The sequence below is a fragment of the Ailuropoda melanoleuca genome, chromosome 17, assembly GCF_002007445.2.
Source record: "Ailuropoda melanoleuca isolate Jingjing chromosome 17, ASM200744v2, whole genome shotgun sequence".
NCBI classification, from domain to species: Eukaryota; Metazoa; Chordata; class Mammalia; order Carnivora; family Ursidae; genus Ailuropoda; species Ailuropoda melanoleuca.
The window spans coordinates 18274807-18299851 of NC_048234.1; positions in this window are offsets into that span (position 1 = coordinate 18274807).

Sequence of the window (25045 nt, forward strand, 5' to 3'; positions counted from 1 at the left end):
ACTAGGAGTCACCAGGTGATACTAGGAGCCAAAAGAGGCAAAGGACCTTCCCCTAGAGACTTGAGAGGAAGTGGGGCTTACCAACACCCTGATTTTGGACTTCGGGTCTCCCAAAAGATGCAAATAGATTTCTGTTGTTTTAAGCCACTGATTTTGTACTAATTTTTCTCAGCAGCCCTAAGAATCTGATAGAGGCAATGTCTATGGAAAATTGACAGATAAACAGATTTTCATGGAAAATACAAGTAATTCAGACTCAATTATATAAGTCTTTAAATCAACATAACTGCAAAATATAAATTTTAGTATCTTTTGTGGAGGAAGACAGCAAAAGTTCCCAAGGACCTGCAGAAGTCACCATGAGGCACCCAGGATAAAAGTCACCTACACGCCAGAAACTGAGAGACAGTTCTGCTAAATACTACAAGTGTTAGCTAATGCTGTTTGGTTTTATTCCCTCCTCCTATCTTTTTTTGCCTTCTGTCCTCTGGACTTCTTTAAACAAGGCAGCATCAAACTGTTGACTTTTTCCGTAAGATGTAACTCCAGTTCCTAGCGTCTTTTATCCTTAAAGAGTCTGAGCCCCCCTCGGATGGAAGAATTTTTTCCTCTGACAGATCTCAGCAGACAGATCAAGGGCTCCAACAGAGCTGAGCAGCAATCTTAAGACTTGATATCATTGGTCCTTTCCTGGGGTTGTTCAAGCCTCCGTGTATGCCACACTCCTGTTTATTTTTGCTTTAAAATCGGGCTTCAGGAGGCATGCCCATCCTCCTTCAGGGGGACGCACCCACCTGCAGGATAGCTCTATCATACTGGAGGGCATGCAGATCTAATAGAAGGGCTAACGTATATAATTAGAGGACAGATCATTCTAATTGGGGAGCTTGCATTTCTAGTAGAAGGCCGAGCTGGTCTGGTGGGAGGACATGCGTATTTAATAGGTAGGTAAGGTATCTAACTGGAAGGGACAATATCTGATTGGAGGGCATGCTTATCTAATTGATTGACATACATATCTAATTGAGGGCCATGGGTATCTAATAAGATTGTATTCATTTCTAATTGGAAAATAGTGGATTAAAAAAAAAAAAAACCAACCCGGGGTATTGAGTTTGGAAGCTTCTAGGGAAATGAGGTGATATAGCTTTTATTATGTGGGATAGGGAGAAGTACAGATAAAACATTTATCCTCAAAGAGTTTTCTTCCTCACCCAGAACATGTGATAACTAAAGCTATAAAAGTCAGCAAATTCATACAGTGATCGACGCTTGTCCGATATATTTATTATGTTATACAGAATGAACATTTCATGTAACTATTAGGTCTTTTGGGGGGGCTTATAATAATCTCCCTAATCAATGTTCTTATAAGCAACATTATTTCGACTTGAGTGCATTAACTGAGCATTTCACCAGTTAATCAATAGAAGCAATAAGGAGGTACGGAATTCTTCTTGATCAAGGCATTTCCGATCTTTCGATGAGATATGCCTGCATCTGTAATCTGGAATGGCTTTTCCCTGTATCTCAAAATTACATATCTTTTTTTTAAGATTTTATTTATTTATTTGACAGAGAGAGACAGCCAGCGAGAGAGAGGGAACACAAGCAGGGGGAGTGGGAGAGGAAGAAGCAGGCTCCTAGTGGAGAAGCCTGATGTGGGGCTCGATCCCAGAATGCTGGGATCACGCCCTGAGCCAAAGGCAGACGCTTTTAACAACTGCGCCACCCAGGCGCCCTTCAAAATTACATTTCAATTCATTAAAAAAAAAAAATCCCAAGATGGCAAGAAACATTTAAAAATAACTGAACTGACAACATACTCTGGAATATTCCTGGTAATTATAGCAATGTGAACAACTGACTGCTAATAGACTTAGTGAGATTCTCAATAATCATATAAATTTGAGGTCAGTGATATTATGGTGAAGTTGGAAAAATTGACATTCGTTGAATTCGTGAGATGTTCAAGCTTGAGAAATCGACTCTTCTTAGGTATTCCCTTGTTTTGTTTATTTCTTGCTTGTTTTTACTTGGTTTTGGTTTAGCCCATTTATAATGAGGATGACATTAGAAATGAGGTTTAACTGTCCCATAGGAGTCTTCCCAGTTGGGCAAGCCCAAGCAGCCTTAAAAATAGCCCGGAAGGTATCATCTTGTGCCCTGGGACGTGCGTGTCTGGCAAGAGGGAAAGGACACAGACAAAAGGAACTTGGCTTTATTCTATTTGGTCAGTTCCTATCATACTCTTGTATGGAAAAGTTTGAGTTTCAGGAAAATATTTTAATCATCACTAGAGTGCACATTTTATTCTCTGATGTGTCCCAAACATATTCAGGAGAGCGTGGCATATGGTAGGACTTGCATAAATATTTTTGTGGGGGGTGAAGGGAAGGCAAAAAGAAGAAAAGAAAGGAAGGAGGGGGGATGGAAAGAAGGAAGCATTTGAATATATGTTTATATATGTTTGTAATACTGACAGAAAATCAAGAGAATTAAACCTTATCTACTTGGAATCGTAACATTATGGAATTTACAATCATTCTACCCATATATATTAACAATGCACCGCTGGTAGTGTTTTGTTATTTTTTAAATATGTATTTTTTATTTATTCTCTTTATTTGAGATGTTACTATAGTATATATTTAAATTGGATAGAAAATTTCATTCTGAATTATATTTCAGAAAATAACTGCCTGGATAGATCTAAAACAAGATATAAAATACAAAGAACCTTTATAATTTTCAAAACCAATGTCCTCTATCAAGAACCATTAACAAAGGGACCAACTTGAAAGTCACCCTAGACCATTGGTTCCCAGTAGAATTTTCTGTGATGATAGAAATATTTTTTCATCTGTGCTGTTGAATACATTAACCACTAACCCCATGTGGCTTTTGAGCCCTTGAACTGCGACTAGTGGGATCAGATAACTGAGTTTTTCATTTCATTTCAGTTCATTTAAATTTAAATTTAGATCCTAACATGTGGCTAGTGGCTGCAATATTGGAAACCAAAGCTCCAGATATTGGCCAACGCGACTCTAGATGACTGATGGGCCTTCATAATTATTGTGTTTACCCTTAAAGAAAAATCGCTGTTACCTGTGGCAGATAGACGCTAAAGGTATGCCCTACTATCCCCCAACCCTTGCCTCATGGTGTTCGTGTCCTTCTGTGATTCTTTGCCCACTTCCTGAGGTTGGGACCTGTGACTTGCTAATAATCCAGAGTATACAGCAAAGATGATGGGAATGTGTGATTCCCCAGTGTGATGTCCATACATAGGATTGTAACTCATGTCATTAAGAGACTCCTGTTCCTTCTGCTGTTGGTTTTGATGAAGCAGACAGCTTTATTAGGGAGCCCACACAGCAAAGAACTGGCCGTGGCCTCGAGGAATTGAGGCAAACTCTAGCCATCAGCCTGCAAGGGCTTCTGGCTTCCAGCCACCAAGACAATGGGATCCCGTCCCTACAACTGCAAGGAAATGAATTCTGCCTGCGGGCTGAATGAGCTAGGACGCAGACCCTTCCTTCCTCGGTCGAGTCCGGGGGAGACCGCAAGCTTCCCTAGCCTTGGTTGCAGCCCGGCAGAGAGCCCAGCTAAGCTGTGTTTGGACTCCTGATTCGCAGAAACTGTGAGATAATGAATGTCTGCTGCTTCAAGCCCCTGAGTTTGTGGCAATCTGTTGCAGGGCAGTAGATACTGAATATAAATGTCTTCAACATATTAATCCGTGAGACGAGAGGTCTTCAGCTTAACCAGTCCTGCAACGACCATTGCTATGGCTTGTGTTCGCATGCATGATGAATTGCTTTTAGGCACATCTCCTATAACTCTATTAGCTTTGTTGGTCTTTCCATTTGTGTTTTTGCCTGTGCTCTGGGAAGAGGGGGGTTCGTAAACCCTCATCCTAATGTCTCAGCTGTTGACAGAGCAGCTGTCAGCCTCTGCTCGGCTGAGGCCAAGGGGGCACGCCAGTCACACTCCCCCGGGGCTCCTGTCCTGCCGCGGGCCCCATGCTTGTTAACCTGAAGCCATTTCAAAACCCATTCGAAAGATTTCAAGTCAGCGGAGCTTTTATAACAAGAACTATAGCTTCAATAAAGGGAATGAGGACGTTTTCTTCTAAACACGATCTAAAGTATTTATGATTTAACCAATGGTAAGCCACGCTGTCAGAAAAACTTCCTATTACCATTCAAGAGATAGCTTGTTACATATACTTTCCTACTTATTATTATAATTAATTATTATTATAATATGCTTTCCTACTTATTTTATCAAATGGAAGATTTCTCTTTTGAAATATATAAAGACAACCCATTAATCTTTCTTAAAAAATTATTCATATCTGCGGGGGCACACTGGCCCCCTTGGCATTTCCTACATAATGACAGCACGTGACAGGATCAGACATTTCTGGCCCTCCCACCAAAGGGAGCTCCTCAGACTTTTCCTGAACAATCCAAAGCCAATTAGCCTTTGATCTCTTTACATTTCATCTCTCATCAGTTTACAGCTTCCAATTCTTTCTTTAATTTTTTTTTAAATTTTTTGGAACGAAGAGATGATACTTACTTTGCAGAAGTGATGTGAGAACAATTCAAGAATCAAATGAGAGGGAGATATTTTAAAGAAGTGTGCAGGCAGCCAGCTGTAAACAGAAGAAGTTATAAGAAGCCTTCAGTGTGTTCATAAACCAGAGAATTACTTAGAGATTACCAGGAAGGAGTAATGTAGTTTCAAAATCCCCTACAAAGCAGTTTTGGAAATTCTTTAAGCCTCAATTACCTGGTGATGAAGCACTTTATCTTCAGTTCTTATTAATTATTAATAAGTCTTCAGTTATTAATTACAAGCATGTCTTGAAATGATGATTCCGGAAGCACCTAGCCCCTCACTCCTTGGCGAAGGCAAACAGTCAGGAATTTAGGATGAATGAAGTTACAACCACTTGTTTGCGAAATGCACACAGCTCTGGCACCGAGAAGGACGAAGTGGCAGGTTTTGAGAGACAACTAAGTAGTTGTGCTTCTGCAAAAATGACCATTTGTCTCAATCAGGACCTGCTCTCTCCCATCCTGGAATGCCCCGGGACCCTTCACACCCGAGCCTTTGCCCATGAGCTCCGTCTTCAAGAAATGCACTTCTCTGGCTCTTTGCCGAGGTAACGTCTGATCCTCCTTCAGAGAAAATTCCTTGGGTATTGGAGTTTTTTTCTTGACAGCATTTGTCCTAACTTGCAAATCCACATCGATTTGTGTCATTACATTTTTAAAATTAAAACTTAGTTTTTGAGAGCGATTTGAAGTTCACAGCACGATTGGGAGAAAGGTACTGAAGTTTCCCATAGAACCCCCTAGTCCTCACAGCCCCGCAGCCTCCCCATTACCAACATCACCCCACTGGGACGGGGCATTAGTTATGATTTGTAGACCTACATGGCGCAATCACTCCTAGTCCATAGTTTACATTAGCGTTTGCTCTGCGTGAGGTAGGAGATTTTCTCCTAAGCGATCTTCTGGGAGTTTTATAGTTTCACATTTATATTTAGGTCTATGATCCATTTAGAGTTAATGTTTGTGAAGGGTGAAAGGTCTGTGTTCAGATTCACTTTTTTGCATGTGGACGTCCAGTCGTTCCCACACCATTTGTTGACGAGAACGTCTTTGCTCCATTGGGTTTCGCCTTTGCTCCTTTGTCGGAAGTCAGTTGACTGTGTTTATGAGGTCTCCTTCTGAGCTCTGTGTTCTGTTCCGTTGATCTATTTGCCTATTCTTTTCCCAGTAGGACACTGTCCTGAGTACGGTAGCCTTATAGTAAACTCGAAGCCGGGTAGCATCAGTCCTCCAACTGTGTTCTCCTCCTTCAATACTGTGTTGTCCGTTCTGGGTCTTCTGGCCCTTCACATACATTTTAGAATCAGTTTGTGGACATCTACAAAATACCTTGCTGAAATTTTGGTTGGAAATGCATTAAATCTATAGATTCCGTTGGGAAGAACGGAGCTCTTGACAATTTCCAGCTCTATACTTGTTAGGAGGATGGAGGGATGACTTCCAAGGTCTTTAGATACAGAACCAGAGTCATCTCCTTTTAATATGTGACTTACTTAAGCTCCAGAAGAGTAGAGAGTGTGTCTGTTTTCACCTCCGTATCTGTAACATTTGTACATAATTGGTATTTGGTAAATATTTGTTAAACAACCAGTTGCTAGGCATACTCAGCTCAACCAGGAAAGTCACCATGAGCTGTAGTCAAAGTCAAAGCAATGAAGAATTCTGATGCTGCTCAGAACTTGGAGAACACAGTCTTTTTTCTTCTATAATTTATTGTTGATTTTGAAATATTAGATAATTTTAAATGCCAAAAGTTTTCAATCTAAAATAAGTTTAAATACTATCAGAATGTTTCAGTGATATTTATTGGCTCTGACACAAAAGGTCTAAACATCTTCCCTATTGAATTTTGAGAATAAAAGAACTGCCTAATGTGTAGAAATAATTCTGGTACACATGGTTCTAAACAAATGAGATTTCAATCAAATCACAAAATGTTACAATTATTTTAATCTATGAACAAAGCCATAAACTAGTCAGAAACGTTATGGTCTTTCTGTGACCCAAATTCTACAGGTGATTTAATGGAACAGAGATTAGTTTCTGACAGTCTCATTGAGGTTTAATTGAAATATAATAATACACTGTGCATTACACTTGATCAGTGTTGACATGCGCAATACACCCCCGAAATCATAGCAACAGTCAAGATAGGTCTTGAATTCATATTGGTAATAATTGCTCTCTTTTTAACCCAAATTCCTCCCAGGTTCTAATAAAGATAAAATTTTCTTGTATTAGGGTGTGTTGCCCAATTTCCAGAAGGTTCTACCCAGACCCTTTTCAAGAGGCAGGGGGCTTCCCTGTGGTGCCCCATCATCTTACAAAGTGGGTCATCATAGTCTCTGCTCTCCAAGGGGCACAGGTCTCCATCACCATCCCACACTGGGTTGTGTATCAGTAAATGTGGCAGTGAGGTGACCCTGGCAAGTCTCCAGGCTACTTTAAATGTCACTTACAACCCGAAGCTCATTGGCTGATGGGCGGGTGGCTCCTTTGAAGGACAGCAGGGAGAAGGCTCGGGTGTTGTATCAGCTCCAGGGACTGTCTGCAGAAGGCTCTTGCCCACAGCTTGGTGCCCCCAGGTTGCCCTGGCCAAACGTTCCTGGGGGGAGGGGGCTGTCTTCACCCTCCAGGACCCTTCAGGAATCCATCTTCTGATCACCTGTCATCTCCCATCTTGAGAAATCAAGTCCAGCACTATGTTTTTTGTTGTCATCTTTTAAATTTTTTTACTTGTTTATTTTTATGTAGCTCTAACGTTAAAGGCGATGCTCAGCACGGAGCAGGTATCCAATAACTGTTGACAAAAGAATGAATGGACGAGTTAGTCTTTAAAATATTCAAACCTCTTAAAATACAACAAAAATTTTCTTGTAGAATTCTCCATCCTTTGCTGATGCTTTATGTGGTAGCGTGAAAATGTGCCACCGTAAGCAGCGAGTGGTGATGAAGGTGTCCCTTGGAGTCAGCTCGTCTTGAGCACGACAGGGGTTTCTTCCTTTGATTTGATCTTCATAGCAGCTCTGTGATGAACGTATGATGACATCACCAGGGGGCGGAAGTTAAGTGACTTGCCAGGGTCACCGATCTAGTAAACCCCAGAGTAAAATCCAGTCTTTCTTTCTTTCTTTCTTTCTTTCTTTCTTTCTTTCTTTCTTTCTTTCTTTCTTTCTTTCTTTTTCCTTTTTTTAAGATTTTTATTTATTTATTAGAGAGAGAGAGACAGCCAGCGAGAGAGGGAACACAAGCAGGGGGAGTGGGAGAGGAAGAAGCAGGCTCCCGGTGGAGCAGCCAGCCCCATGTGGGGCTCGATCCCAAAACCCTGGGATCACACCCTGAGCCGAAGGCAGACGCTTAACGACTGAGCCACCCGGGCTCCCCTAAAATCCAGTTTCAAACTCAGGCAGTCTGAGATTGCAGATGAAACTTTTAGGCTCTGTGTTATAAAACCTCTGGCTTTTTAACTTCCCCACTTTTAAGACTGCACATGATGTTTTCCCTTGGTAAATATCAAATATTCTTCAACTGAAGAACAAGAATTGTCATGTTTTGGTATGTAAATATTGCCCTTTAGGACTTTTGAATGACTGGTGTAGGAAAACATTGAGTTTCTGTTAATGTTCACGTCTCACAGAGGGAAGCACTCAAGATAGTAAAAACAGTATTAACAACGAAAGAAGAGAAAATACTTTCTGGGGCGCCTGGGGGGCTCAGTAGGTTGAGTTTCCAACTCTGTTTTGGCTCTGGTCATGATCTCAGGGTCCTGAGATCGAGCCCGGTGTCAGACTCCAAGCTCAGGGAAGAGTCTGCTTGAGATTCTCTCCCTCTCCCGTTGCCCCTCCCCATGCTCACTCTCTTTAAAAATAAATTAGTAAATCTTTAAAGAAATACTTTCTGGGATGGCAAACATGGATGGGGGGAAAATGATATGATGAGGTCTCCTGTTTAAGGCAAAGAGCACACTTGCCTCAGAGCCACTCAGAGAGCAGTCAGCGAGTGCCCAGCTGTGGTTCCACCAGCCTGACCTCTATCACGTCCCTCAAGGGCTTTCATCTCTGGGCCCAGAGTCTCTATCCAGTCACTGTGAACAGAAATGGAGACAAAGGGATGATCCCATCACTTCCAGAACCCAGGCACAAAGTCATTAGAAGCACAGTGATAACAAAGGAAGCGTTGCCTTTCAACACCCTGCAAACAGTCCAGTAGGCAAACCACTGAGCCTTCATGCCGTGATTGAGCTGTCGGTGTGCGGTGTGCACAGCCTGAGGCTGTCCCTGGGGAAGATTGGGCCCCGGGGAGAGGAGCTGGTGGGGCAACAGGAGTGAACCGTGTTCCCCTGGGGGATGGGGGGATTCAGGAGCTCCTTGACCTGAGATGATTAGAGAACAATGTTATTAGAGAACGTGCATCATTTCTTCACCTTTCATTTGTTTTTAGACATGTGAATCTAATATTACTGAAAATTAATTTAAAATACTCTTAATGTAATATTTAAATTCAATATTTATTGGAAATTATTTTTACTAAAAAGGTGATGCACGTTATGTACATTAAGTCTGGAAGGTCAGCTATAGAAACGGTTCACCTCGAAACTGGAAAATTGTTTCCAACAATACCAATTACGGTTTCTCCCACACAGTCAGAATGATTGTCATGTTGCCGACTTCTCGTACCCATAGCGGCTACATTTCGTTGCATACCTTTTATGTACATGATCCGAATTACTTGTATCAAGTTTCTTGCTTCCTCTGTTTGGCAAATGGAAGCCAGGGAATTCATGTTTGAATCTCAGACTCAGAGTTGCTTGTGTTCATAAAATCCAGAGAGCTTCCTGGCCCCAAGACATGGGCAATAGTTTCTCTGGAACAGCAGCTCTTAATTCCCAAGGTATTATAATTCTTTGGAACGAAGTAACTTTTTATATCCAGTAGTGTCTGTTTGTGCCTATGAACTAAATGTCTAAGTTTCATTAGAGCACTCAATAGATTTTTTTTTAAACTGTTAAATATTGCTTAGCAGCTCTGTTCTGGCTTCCGGGGATGAAGGGCTGGCTATTACAGACAAATCCTTGCCCTGAGGGGACTGATTATGCATGTGTGAGGTGGCAATTGTTGGGAGCCCAGCCCGTCCTGTGGCCCAGGGCAAGGAGATGAGGGGGAGGGAGAGTGCCCTCCATCAAACAGGTAATTGTTATCTCTGTCGCTCTGGAAGGAGTGGCCAGTCAATGTCCACTTCCACAGCACAACCGAAGAATCAGACTTCCCGTCTTCCAAGTATTCGGACTAGAGGCCTATCACCAAATTCAACTCCTCAATTTGAGAAGTTGAAAACAATTCATCGAATTAAGGATTTTAGTGAGCTTCTGAATTTATGGAATGGTTGTTAATTTTATCAAACATGGTAGGCAACAGGAACATTTGTGATTATTTTAATAAAATGAAACTATTGAGAATAAAACATCTTTTTATGAAATGGTTTGAATTGAAATAAAGTACAAAAGCTGTCATTATGTAATCATAAATCTGAAGAATTTGGTTCCGTTAAGGGTAAGTTTTTGTGGAATCCTTGCACAAAATGGCAAGCTGGCCACAGGCATCTAATTCACTCACCTTCCCCGGGGCTAATCATGGTCTGAATAAAGTGACAAAAAGAAGGTCAAAATATGGATAAACTGCATCCTTAGGAAAATGAGAAAAATCAAAACGGTGTCACAACGTGGTATTTTCCATTTAAAAATCCTCCATTTTCACGTTATGTCTGTTCTATACTTTACACCTGCTGAGATACTTTTCATTTCCAAAGAGTTGTGATCACAGATAGAAGGGGAATCTGTTTGTGTCTGATGGCCTTCTCTGGCTCTGTTTGGCTGGACACATGGGCAACCCTATGATTCTCCTGTGCGTGTCTGCTCTTTCTGTTTCTCTGTGTTTGTGTGGGTTTTATGATCCCCGGGATCCAAAGTCTGATGTAGGCAATGATTACATGCATTTAATTCTGGGTAAACCGGAAAGTTTCATTGCTTCCATAAAGTTTTATGGGAAAAAACCCTCATAACTATACATGTGTCACCGCACACAGACGCGTCTGGCAGGTCTGGTGCTAAGGTCTATGCCCTGGGACACAGGGCTTGTGCTTCTGCCCTGACGAGACTCCACAGGTCCCCAGGGGGCCGCCCATGCACAGAGCTGAGCCCTTCCCTGGTATTCGCCTCTCATAAGAACACCTCGTCCTTCCTCGAGCTTGGCCACCTGACGAGTCATCTGGTCACATCCCCCCCCCGCCCCCCATAGGACAGAGCCCCAGCCCACCACGTTCTTCCCAGGCCACTTGACCGTGGATTCCCTCTTGTTTCCGAACAAAATGAAAGTTGATTGAAAAGAGTAATTGTTCAGGATGGTCTAGAGGACAGAAAATTCAGCTCTTTCTCTGCATCTGCTAATTTGTTTGCCATTAAGCAGGGTGAAGGGCGAGCTTAAACAGGAACCACGTTATTTTGACCCCATAGAGATCTACTTTTTCTGGAATGCAGCTTTGCACGACTGCCAGCACCTGGCTTTGAGCGATGTTTTGAGAAACAATCTCATGAAAACAAAGATCTGTCCAACAACAAAGAAAAGAAAAAAGAGGAAAAGAAAGGAAAGAAAAGAAAAGAGAAAAGAAAACAAACCCATGAATACACTTCACTGTTGAAACTGTTGCTCAGTAGGTCCCCATGGAGAGCGGTTATTTGCGAGCTGGCCAAACGTCTGAGGACCTGGTCACATCACAGGTCAGCCCTGCGGCTGAGACTGCTCTTTGCGGTCAATTCTGGAAAATTGAAAGGCAAACTAATCGGCCACTTATACATCCATCTTACGCTTTATATGCCTGCTTTACTTTTGTCCGATTTTCATCACTTAGGTGGGAGTTGTTGTTGTTTAAATACAAAACAGAATATAAATGAGAAGACATTTAAAAGACCCCAAGGTGCCAAGTGGGCGTATTTTACCCAGAAAAGCAGGAAATATAAATGCTGAGATACGGAGAAAGCCTCTCACTGCACAGCCAAAGAGCAGACAGGTTTCGAAGAAACTAACTACATAAAAATCACATATTTTCGATATGGGAAATAGGAAATTTTGTTAAACATAATGGTGAGAGGAAATACGGGAATTTTACTACAATATCTTTTCTGCTTCTACTCCTGTCGTTTAGCCAATAAACAGAAACTTTATTGAAGGACATTATTGTTTTGGAAATGTGTTTAATGGACCCTTCTATTCAGAAAGCGACCCTTCTATTTCTGACGTCTCCTGCAGACGTTCTATCTGTCCCCAGGCTGCCGGGCAGCAGAGTCTAAGGGACCTCAGTGTCCTGGAAGCAAGTCACTATGTGTCTCTAAGCTCCGGATTCTTGGGACAAAGGATTCCCGGATTGGAAAAGGAAAACAGGGAGGCCACCTGTCCCTCAGTGCACTGGAATACAGGCTTCTCTCCTGAGAAGTGATTTATTTCCTAAGAGGGAAAACTAGGGCCTTGAGGTCATGTCGTTTTGGAAAAGTTGCACTGTGGACAGGTGCCGTCTGTGAAGCAATGCTCTGGGAAACACCTGCTCTCCCTGTCACTCTGACCCCTTCCACGGGTGGGATTTGAGCCTTTCAGGCTGGGATACTTCCGACATGCAAACGCTTGTAGGGGGAGCTCTGGCATTTTTCCTTACTTTTTCCTAGAAAATCAAGAGCTGAAGAGCTACTTTTATGTCTTATAATGTAAATTGGTATTCCACAGTGATATGGTAGAAATATTTTTGAGTTGTACTCTAATTAGTTTCGAAGAAGACTGCCTATATTTTGCCTTTACTGCAACTGACAGCAAGGACAGATCGAATGAATTGAATTATTCTACCGTGGCTGGATGCACGGGACTGTCCTACATTTAGCTCCTGTAAGATATTTAATATAAAATACAGAAATAAATATGTGCAAGTTGAATAGATTTAATAAAGCCTTACAAAGCTTGGGCTCTATATTACGAAAAGTGTCAGTCATGAAAGATTAAGAAATCTTATGGCCAAGGGAAACATTACAATTTATGAAAACTTGGCTGGAGCCATAAACTTGAGTCCCCAAACGTAAATGTCAAGACGGTTTAAACTTAATTAACATGAGTTAGAGAAAGAAAAATTCAGAACGTGGGTTTGTGCCCGGTTCCTGGCCATCTAATGCAAATAAAATGCATTGCGTACAGCAGTTGTCACACTGAAAAATTTGATCCTTAAATTAAAAAATGCTTTGTTTTCTCTTTGAGTCATAGTTTTTACAAGAAAAGTTTGTAATTTGGCCATAAAATAAAGGCTACAAATGAAAAATTCATTTGAGATCAAATAACCATTGATGTTATTTTTAACAATCTGACATTAGCCCGTTGCCAATACATTTTTAAGCAAACTGAGCTGAATTTTTCATGGGAGTCTGTTTATTTCACTGGATTCTATTTGCTAGTTGTGTCTCCCTTGAATGCCCTCGGGAATTGTAACACCAACACCAGCCCCAGGGTGCTCAATCCCACACATCTTGGATTTTCTAGAAAGTCAAATAGGGCTCTTCTGAGAAGACCCACCGAGCTTCCTGAGGCTACGCTGCTCAGGCCTCTGGGATCACTGAGTTCAGTGAAGTTACGTTGGCTCCATAAATCCACACATTCTGTACAAATCAGCTATCGCTGCACCAAAAAACCACCCTAAACTCAATGGCTTGAAACTGGATCCCTTAGTGTGTCCTGAGCCAGAAGACTCAGGGTTAGCTCATCTCACTGGGCTTGGCTCATTTCTTACTCGGGCATCTGTAGGTTGGCTTGCTTTTTGGTTTTAGCCTCTTATAAATACCTCTGTTGTCTTTCATGCCAGGGTTGAAGGGAGCAAATATGGTGATGCCACAGGAGATCTAAAATCAGTCTTTCAACACTATCATCGTTCCTTCCCTTCCCCATTAGCCCCATCCACCCCCATTGCTCAGGCATGGGGAGTGTGTTGGGGTGGGGGGAAGAGGATGGGTCTCTCTTCTGTGTCAACTGTGTCCTCCAACCATCTGACTACAACATCCATGGTGTACCAGGAATTCATCAATACCACAATTGTCAGCCCAGTTACAGATTTGATCCCTCTGTCCATCATCTCTGTCATTTCAATAGGCAATTGGGAGGAAAATGAGGGGGAAAAAAAACCCCACATGTAGGCATATGTGTTTAATTCACCTTTTTGAATTGGGAAGCCAAGATTGAATTTCAAAAAGAAGTTCACTGTTAATCATTTGGATTTAATAAATTTAAATTATGACAATCATTATCTTTGTACCCAAGCTTTCAAGCCATGTTTTTATTAGGTCACATCTGTTATTTCTGTTTTCATACTAACTTTATCAAAAATGGATTTTAAATTATTTATAAGGTTTAGTCACTGCATTCTTTGCTTGATCAAATGCGGAATTCAATAAACTTCTCATTCCAAGGCTTTCCACTAAAAAGAGTTTGTGTGTGCAAAATGATACAGAGAATAAACTGAATTAAAAAAAAAGAGTTTGCCATTCATAAAAGCACACTAGAGAAACTGGATCCCTATGTAACATTTAAAGCACTGTCGCCATGCTTCTAACTTTATAATATCTTCTCAAGCCCACTTGGAATCTTACCAGGGTTTAATGTGATTGTAACTGTTGCCAAGGTAATACCCTCGCAATCAAACCTCAAAGTCTATCTCAGCAGCTCTTTATATAATTAACATTTTCTTGCAGCAATCCAGAATTCTTAGCCCAATTTTAAAAAGTGGTTTGTGCGCACACACGCACACAACACACTCACTCATGCACATGTGTTTTTAAAATGATTAATGCATGACATTATTCAGCGATATGCTAATATCACTTAAAACAGCCTACAACTATCTTTATGAAAACATGGCTCTAGCGAACATCAATGGTGTTTTGCAATTTTTTTTTAAAGATTTTATTTATTTATTCAACAGAGAGAGAGACAGCCAGCGAGAGAGGGAACACAAGCAGGGGGAAGTGGGAGAGGAAGAAGCACTCACAGCAGAGGAGCCTGATGTGGGGCTCGATCCCATAACGCTGGGATCACGCCCTGAGCCGAAGGCAGACGCTTAAACGCCGTGCCACCCAGGCGCCCCGTGTTTTGCAATTCTTAATAAAACAATGATGCTATGAACATAAAGCAAATTTCTAGATGAAGATTGATGGTTCTTTGTGTAATAGTTTAATGTTAATTCTGCATTTCAGTACTCATTTCTCAAGCTCATCCTCTATTTTTTACTTTTCATGGTATTAACTGCTGTTAGCTGCTTCCAACGGTGGTCTTATTCTAGAAATGTGTTGCTGTGTTTAATTGTAATCATTTATCTCTGTATGCATGTGTCTAACACAGAGATGCTGTTTTGAAGGCAATATTGGGATCAGATCTCACCACTAAGGGGAAGTTGAATTTGATGAACGCCTTCTGCTCCCAAGGACCAGAGTGGAAAGCACGAGCTCATCCACCTGGATGGGGAGGCTGGCCGTTGTGAGTTTGGAGGTTGTAACCAAGCCTTTTGTTAAGTAGTCATCATACATGGTGTCATTTGTTTCTCATGAAGACACCCTAGGAGTCACAGACCGCCCCTCAGTGGATAATGCGAAGACTTGGAGAGGGCAAGCCATTTATCTAAGGTACATTACTAGGAGCTGAAGTGGCTTTAAAAGCCCTGTCCAACCCACATGAGAATATCTTCTAAAAGCAACGCTTTCAAAAGCAAATGTTCTAAGTCTGCACATTATTTCTCACTTTCCTTGTGAGTGTAAAATTCTCACAGGTTCAATACTGACCATCGTTTCTTGATACTCCTTCCTGATCTTCAGGAGAACTATAAACGCCTGACATAAGTGAATACACAGATGTGTGCCCTGCCCCCTCCGCTCTTCGGACAGCTGGGATGTGATGGAGTAGGAGTCTGAGCCCAGAGAGCGGGGTCACGTGCGTCCAAGGTCCTTCTGGTTAGAAGGTATTTTCTAAAGCCTTTATTCTCTTCTAAGTGTGGGATGAATTTACAATGATTCAGTTATGTCGGGTATGTGGGATGAGTGAAGGTCCTTTTCACTGTTCTGATGCCTGCTTGGGAGTAACTCCGAAAAAGGCTTCAGTTGCTGAGCTGAGCTTGTAGGACAGAAAACCAAGGCACTCGGGTGGCATTGTTCCAACAGATCGTCATGGAGTGTGAGATCCCTGAGCCTTAGACGGACCCTGTTCCTGGCTCCTGGGTAGCCCCCTGTTCTGGGGTGTTGGAGAGGATCTTTCTTTTGCACTAATGTGAGCTGCCGTGCGGTTTCTCACAGCATCAAGAAGCAGATCATCGGGGAAGTCTGCGGATTTGCTATCGTAACCTCAGCCCACGTTTCCCACACCTGCCGCTATCCCAATCCTAGGTGAGTAACTGTCAACTATGGTCTCTCAACCTTCCCTTCATATTTCCAGGTACATCATTTTCACTCAAGATTTATGCGCCAGATTACTTGCCAGGGTATTGAGCAATACATGTTATTTGAAAAGAAAGTGCTACTGTCCCCTTAAGTCTCGGGGTTACTTCTCCCCTCCAGTTGCTGATGTTACTAAGGATTTCTTCTTACTGGGCATCTCCCCGATATTCACTGACTGTTGGGGTGAGCGTCTCCGGGCCGCCACTGCATTTGCCTTCTGTCCAAACTGAGGACTGAAACGATATTTGTCAGATAAAGCTGAATGGTGTCCAGTAAAATCTGTCTCTGATGCCCCGGGGATGTCTGCGGTTGACAGACGAAAAGAACGTAAGTCGCAGAAACCATCTTCCATGCAGAATTCCTCGTTTAAAAAAAGCTGGAGGACATAGCACCAATGATTTTCTGGCCGTCCTTGCAAGTTTGGACAGAACGCTAAGATCCAGTCTGCCGATCACTCTCATAGAGTGAAATATAAATATTATGAATGTTATGCTCACATAAATAACCTTTTTCTGGAGAACTTGGCAAAATGATGGCATATCCAGTACTTTGTAAAACCACGTAAGTGCTTTTTAAATGTTTAGACATATAAAACAATCTGAGCTAATCATAAAATATAATTTACTTTTTGGGAAACTTAGAGTAGAGAAGACAAACCACGTTGGCCCAGAGAAGGGATACAATTGAATTTTAGATGAACAACAGCATGTATTATATATGACTAAGATGAAAGCTTGAGCAACCTTCTATGGTGATTAGTGTACGCTGTGAAAAATGAAAAGACCAGGAAAGAGATACCAAAGGGCATAGGGGCACACCACCACCTTGGGCTCAATCAGTTGATGCTGCTTGTGTTGAATTAGCCAGTATTGTCATCTGATTTTATTTTTATTTATTTTTGTAAAGGTTTATTTATTTATATTAGAGAGAGAGTGTGTGTGCACAGTGGGGAGGGGCAGAGGGAGAAGGAGAGAAAGAATTTCAAGAGGATTCACTGCTGAGCGTGGAGCCCGACACGAATCTGGATCTCACGGCTCTGAGATCAGGACCTGAGCAGAAACCAAGAGTCCGATGTTAAACCAGCTGCACCCCCCAGGTGCCCACATCTGATTTTAAAGAGAGATATGGTTTTACTGTAAATACTAAGGTCAAACATGACAAGTGAGTTACCGCTTATGAAATTCACAGGCCCTCGTCCGCGGGATTCTCAGGGCTGATGGCCCACAGTGAGCTTGGTGGACCTTCAAAAACCTGAATGAGCACAAAGAAGGAGCGTGTTTTGAGATGAATCACAGAGGAGCCAGAGCTCACGTCTTGGGCAGGCTCCTCTGATGCAGCGTCCATGGCCGTGCAACACCAGACCGACCCCAGATAAAATGGCCGGAGGACACATGGGCAACACGCATGCTCACGTGCACTTGAACGCCACAGGAATGACAATGCCCCAAAGTCTTCCCACCGGTTCTGTGCCTGACTTTGTTCCATCTGGAGCTTCGTGATTGACATGAGTGATCATCTACATTCAAGCCTCGTGGGGACATGCCGAATACTTAGAGCTGAACGTCGTACATATGCTATGCCCTCCTACATCATTAATCTCTTTCATATTTTATCTGAGATTTTGAAGGATAAATATTTTATTAGCATTAGAGCTGAAAATTTGCTCACTAACTTTAAAGTGTCTTATACTGGGAATACACTAATATGAATTTCTTTAATCATGCCAAATGTCTAATGTGCAGAAACAGTGTTATTATCCTGTAAATGTCTTTCAACTGTATTCTTTAGGAAATATGTCTAGCATCCCACTGAAATCCAGCCCTGTATATCCAGTTAGAGGAGCTTAGGTTCACGGGCTTTATCAGCCACGGAAAACCCCCTGGTATATGCCACGGTCTTTCCTTCCTTACTGGGTAACAAAACTTGCCCCACTCTGGCTGCAGGGACTATGAGATGGTTTGGGGTTGTGTGTGTGTGTGTGTGTGTATGTGTATGTGTGTTTGTGTGTGAAAAAGAGGCAGCTGGCATGAGTTTTCTTTCACAGAGGTTTTCACAGTGGCTTGAAATCTTTTCTCTATTACCTCCCAATCTCCTGGCTGTGAGAAGGTAGCTTTGTTTGGGTATTATTTGTGTTTCACCAAAAAAAAAAAAAAAAAAAAGGAAAAGGAGAGAAAGTTAAGGCATAAATTCTGCAGCAGAGATTCCAATTAACAGCTTTCTCTGCCGTTAACTAACTCCCCTTCCTTTAGGTGCCCTTCCTCCATCCCCACCAGTTTTCTGAGTCCTTTCCATCCTCAGAATTTTTATTTCGAATGTGTGAATGGGGCCACCGGCTGGGAGATCACTGGGGAGGACCGTGGTGGGCTCAGCGTGCCCAGAGAAAGTCTGTCTTCGGTATCTGCCAGCGTAACTTGGTGGAGCATTTGAAGAGCCTCAGGGATGAGCACAGCCACCATCCCAGTCGGCAGGTGTCTCGCTGCCACAATGAGGACGAAGGGCTGATTTTGCACCAGGTTGATTTGCCCTCCAGCTGTCATGCTGTTCAGAGAGCTGGGTCTTGGTTTCCAGGACAGCATTGGCTTCCAGGTGCATTCTCCTCGAACAGCATTTCCTGCATCCTGATAAAGGCTGCAAGGGTGCCAGTGGGTCTTAAAATACAGAGAAGATTACCCCAAACTGCTTTGCTCCCCACTGGGGGGGATTCCCCCCATGGAGGGAGGCCCCAGCTCTCTCCACTCTGCAGCTCAGAAGTGCTGAGCATGACCGGGATCGATCACTCAGGGGTGAGAAGTGGGCGGCAGGAAGCAGTGTTTGCTCTCCTTGTTCTCAAACTTGCCCGAGTGTGATGACAGCCAGCACGACCTGCCACCCACAACCCTGCTGTCAAAAATGAGGCTGTCAGGAAAGCTGCAAACTTGGGGACACAGGACAACTCCTCATATCCCAGCAGCTCCCGCCCTCTGTGCTAACGGAAGCTCGTGTGCTGACGGGTGAGCACCTGCCTTCCAGCCCCATGGGAACATTTCCAAACATACAGCACCTTTGAAAGAATCCATGACCTGTTGCTTGGATTTCTACCCTTAACATTACTAACCTTGCTTTATCTTGTCCCTATATTCATTTCTCTATCTATTTATCAGTGAATCTTTTTTTCGGATACTTTGTAAAGAAAATAGCAAATGTCTATCTACTTCTTCCTAAAGACTTCCACATGCATGTAAAATGACCCAGGTTTCAGGATTTGCGCACAATATTTCTTTCAATGAAAAATCTAGGCCTGTCTTCAATTACTGTGTCTGTATCTGTGTGGGCTTCTGAGAAGAGGCACCAGGATGGGACCAAACATGCAAGAGATTTGCTGGGTGAAGGTCTGGGAAGGGAAAAATGGAGGAGACAGCCACCAGACCACGGTGACTTCTGACCCTGGGAGAGGGGTAGGGAGGAGAAGGAGGCTGGGATTGCATGAGTCTCAGTGCAGCGTCGTGCTAGGGAATTTTGTCCAGCCCAATGGGGAGTCCAGAAGCCAAAGCTGCACTTGTAGGAAGCCCACCCTGGGCAGGAATGGGCCTGCACTGGAGCCTCCCTGCTGATCATGGGCTGTGAGCAGCAGGGGGGCGGGGGGCGGAGCACAGCCTTGCTGCCATCACGGTGTGGACCCACACACAGCAGCACACCATCTGTCAGCTCTGCTCCCCACAGCAGGTCTGAGCGGCTGCCACACCCCTGACCCCCCCGCCAGCGCCGCCCCAGCAGCAGCCAGGGTCCTGACCTTGTTTCCCACCATAGATTAGATTTACCGGTTCTAGAATTTTGTACACATGGACTCATCCAGGATGAATTTATGCGTAAGGCTCCTTTTACTCAAGGTAATCTTTTTGACACTCATCAGTGTCGTGCTTGGTGTAAGTGTTGGCTTCAATTCTTGATTTCAGCTTTAATTAAAGTGACCTTATCTGGTGCACAAGCTTTCTGGACAAAACAAACACCAGGCTTCACTGACCAGGGGACCAACGATAATAGAGCTGCCGGAAGTATCCAGACTGATTGGAAAGGTTCTTCCCACTCGTGTGAAGTCCTCTCATTTTGTGCCTTGTCGACAGAGATAAAGCCTGAAGCCCTGTAAAATGCAAAAAGGACAAGCAATAAGAAAGAAGCCGTATTTGGGGGCCACGTCATACACGACTCCCCTCAGAAGCAGATAAGAAGGAGCTATTTTGAAGCCTGGCAAATATGAATCCCTGGCCCCCTCGTAACTGCTTCTCGGAGCCCCATTCGAGTGCTGCCAGACTGTGGAGTCCTGACGTTATCTTCTCTTTGTAAGAAAAATCTCATTGTTCTTGTCCCGGACCGTCTCTACTCTCCTCTGTGCTCAGGGGTTGGGGTCAGTGTTCAACAGGGGTCAATCTTTATTTTTACCCCCAGAGTTTATCTTTTTGTCTTCATTTTATTTACAAATCAAATTGTCTCTAAACAATGGATGGCTCATGACATCTTATGCATTTGTTTGCCGGTAATGGATATGTATACTTTTTCCAGTTTTCCTTGCATATATTTACTGTATGTATTTACTACTTGCATGAATGTCCCAAACAATGTTCAATTGATAACCTGTACTTTCCCTTCTTTCCCTGTTCTACACTGAGAGTATCTGGCACTCACTGGATTGTGGTCTCTCCATGGCTAGAATGGAAGTTCCACATTGGGGGGACCATTTCTTTCTGGTTTATCATCACATCCCCTGGGCCAAGCACAGGGCCAGCTATAGAGTAAGGGGTCTGTGCATATTTGAATGAATTAGTGAAATCAAGCAACAACGTCTTAATAAGAAGACTAAACAGTTCAACAAGAATGCAATGACTTTTGATCAGTCCACCTTTGTTTGGAGAAGTTCCTAAGCAAAGTTTTGGATTAATGGAGCGTGAAGGAACAATAAATAAAACACCTGTTCTGTAACTGTTGGCCAAGGACAACCATGGTGGCTGTTCACGGCATGAATAGATTATTACAGGGCCTTCCAGTGGGGAGAGGGGACACGTGAAGGATCGGGAAACAGACACACGTGGGTCAGTTCTTGCCTCTTCCACTGACCATGGCTTGACCTTCAGGCTTGGGTGGGCTCATCTGTGAAGTGGGAGACTGGCTATCCCCATGGCATGAAGTGTAGGAAGACCCAGAAGAATCAAGATGTGCGTAAGGAGAGCTTAGCGTGTGTAAACCAGGCTAAGCATTATGTTTGGAAGATGATTCCAAGATTCTGAAGAGCTGCTGTGTCAGGGGTGGGGGAGGGGACTGAACTCTTGCACTTGCAGGTGGAAGTCAAGATGTGATGTGGAAAGCACCGAGTCTCTACGGGCACTTGACCCCACAACCGTCTAGCTTTTCTCTAAACAGTTCCAAAACCTTTAGGGTTTTTTTTTCCCATAAAAATCTAGAATAGATGATTTAAGTCAATATTTTTTTTTAAAGATTTTATTTATTTATTTGTCAGAGAGTGAGAGAGCACAAGCAGGGGGGAGATGCAGTGTCAGAGGGAGAAGCAGGCTCCCCGATGAGCAAGGAGCCCAACGTGGGGCTCAATCCCAGGACCCTGGGATCATGACCTCAGCCGAAGGCAGACGCTTCACCGACTGAGCCACCCAGGTGCCCCTAAATAAATATTCTTGACTTAAATTTCAGCAGATTCTCCCAGTGGACCAACTGCTCCTTAGAAACAAATTTTAACTTGAAGCTGCTCAGCCCTTTGGGTCACTAAAGTGTTCTTTCTTGTACTTGGACAATAACTTATCAGATTGCTCTCAAGAGCCTTAAAGAACATTACAACCTAAGGTTTCTGCATTTCAGATTTATGCATTTCATTCTCGATCCCCGTGCCTCCTGCCCCCCCCACCGACACACACTATTGACTCCACACATTGATATTACGTGTCAAATTATAATTGTTATTTTAGAGGCTGTGCAGTCAATAACAAAGTGCATGCGAGACAGAAAAAATACACAGGATATAAGAGAACAAAGTTGATATTTAAATCAATAACAAACTCGATTAGTTCTTAAAGTTTTCAATAAAGTTGCAGGTGCTTCTGAGCTGACAGGAGCGTAAAAGGAAGAAGCCGCCCCGTCACGACGCAAGGGTTTGGCACCCATTTCAGTTCGACGGGCACGTGGGCTGCCTCAAAAATAATGAATTTTATATCCTTTCTCCCACCATAACCTCAGTGCAAGAGTACTCATTGTGTTTGGTTTTGTTCTGTTTATTTTCTTTCCAGAATAACAACGACGTTCAGCGGTGCCTACCAGGCCTGCGTGTTCTCGTGGTATCTTGATTTGGAGCCTCTGTATTTTTTCCCCTGTGGCTTGTTTGTCCTTTCACAGCGCTGTCTGCATGACTCAACTTGCTAGTGAGGCTCCTGCACTGGTTTGAACTTTGTCCTTCCTTGAAGACTAGTCTTCAACAAAGATACTTAGCAGGACCAGTTCCCACCATGGTGAAGGGCCCTCACGTTTCTTAAGTCCAAGTCTGAGGGAGAGCTGCTAATTGTGCCTGAATGTCTCTATTATGAGTTCTTTAGGGCCATCTCATAAAGTCCCCCCAAAATGTAGCAGCTCAAATAACCAGCAGGCGTGATGTCGCAGGTCTGTGGGTTGGGAATCTGGACATGGCTTCACGAGAGGTCTCTGGCACCAGGTCTCCAGGGAGCTGTGGTCAAGCTGGTGGACCTGCCACCATCACCTATCTCAGGCTTGGCTGGGCTGAAGCATCTGTGTCCACTTGTTCCTCATGTGGCTGTGGCCGGCCTCAGAAGTTCTGCTCTCAAACTCGCTCCACGGGCCTCTCTCCAGGGTCGCCTGACAGCCTGGCCAGTAGCCCAGAGGACAGTGAGAGAAGCCCCACAGGTAGACGTCTTGGTCTTCTTCGGATGGAGTGTCAGAAGGGACCCTCCATCGCGTCTGCTGTGTCCTGGGCTGTGGAAGTGAGGCCGTCCAGCTCCCGCTCAGCGGGAAGAGATTCCACAAGGCAGGTGGGGTAGTGCTGGGGAAGGGGGGAGGATCGGGGGCCATCTCCAAGCCTGCTCGCCATAATTCCCATTCATTTTTCCTAATAGACGTTACATTTTATTGCGAATCTGACATTGGGTGTCCAATTTTTCAATGTCTTTTGGGTATTGCGGGGCTCCATAGAAGGGTCATTGTATAATTTAGAGAAAAACCCAAAATTTCCAAGAGGTATAGAAATATTCAGGGTAATAAAATTGATCAGGGTGGCTGCCAACAGAAATAGGATAAAAATTCTGTTAGGTCCATTATGTGTGTGTGTGTGTGTGTGTTTTATTTTGGTTTTTGTTGTTGTTGCTGTTGCTGTTTTTCCAGAAGGGGCTTGACTCTATTCCTTATTAACATCTATATTCACATTAGCTAGGGAGTAATACATTATATTTTTAATTCTTTCTATAGATGCTTAAGCACGTAGAGTTGAGGCTGAAAGACAACATGGAAAATGGAGCTTCTATGGATTATTTTTATTTAAGTATGAGAAATTGATAATATACTAGAAAGAGAGAACAGGATAAATCCTGATGAAAGTTTTTCAACCACTACTATTTTATGTGCATGCAAGCAAATTCAGAGAAAAATGTGAGGTTTACAGTTGGTAGACCCAAGTCTAAATGTCGGTTCTGAGGCTCCATAGTTCTGTGACCCTGACAAGACATTTTCAAATCCGCAAAATCAGGAGTCACTTGCTACGACGCACGTACAGGACTGCAAACGTGAAACGAGTCAAGCAGCCACGGCTCACCAAGTGGATGAGATCGCCCTCACTGCGGACGAGCTCTGCAAACATCGGGCTTCTTGACTATCAGCCACGGAAATGGTCTCCAGAGCAACATAAGAAATTGATTGAAATAGTATCAGACAGCTCACAGATCAATGAGAAGGCTAGGGTTCAGCCACCGTCCTCCCCCTCCCATGGGCAACCTGTTTGTGCAATGCTCTAGGCAGGGGTGCGGCAGGGGACACAGCACCACGGTGCTCAGGCCCTGTCCCTGCCCCCCGCATGAATTCTAAGTGCTCTGTGATCCTCTTGCTTCAAAAGCATCCAACTGACAGAGGGTCACTTCCAGGGATCAGAGGGTGGGGAGCGGGTAGGGGTGGGTAGGAAGCCCATGCCTTCTTTTAGGCTTCTGGGGTTCACACAATTTTGGGGTTCACAAAGGGTGACAGTTCACATACCACACAGGCACAGAAAACAAAATCCCTACCCCATCATCCCAGGGAAAAAGAAGCCAAAACAGCGAGGAACATTTTTAATTAAATCCTGATAAGTTCTAAAAAGAGCATAGTCTAATTAATGGTCTTCATATGCCTGGAGACAAAATGTGTAAACACAGGGACCTGGTGGGAAGAGAAACTGAAATAAGAGGCTAAGAAATAGGGACTCGCAGTTTTTCCAGCTCTGGTCCTGGGAGGGGGTCCTGGTGGGGTGTCTTAACCTTAGGGCACAGCTGGCCAGTTCCTCCAGGGGAGGAGCTGGGAGACCACAGGTCAGAAAACCATTCAAACCATCCCCCCCCCGAGTGTGTCCGAGCCGTAAGCACACGGACTGGGTCGGATCTGCTCCCCCGGAGATGAGGCTGGTGCAGGACCAGGAGAGCCCGGAGGCCCTTGTCTTGTACTTGTCATGACTTTGCTAAGCTGAATTTCCTCAGATGCAGTTAATTAAAAAGGTTTCCTGCATCTGCCTGAACCGAGGCACTAAATTGTAGAATAATTAGAAATACCAGCAGTAACACCGGGCAGCTGGCATGATTTGTATCAGAGGAAACATGGCAGAGAAGAAATGATATGTTTATTCTATAATATCTACTCAAAATCTCACAAAGTAGCTTAAAATAAAAATCTGAGCTCTGTATCATAC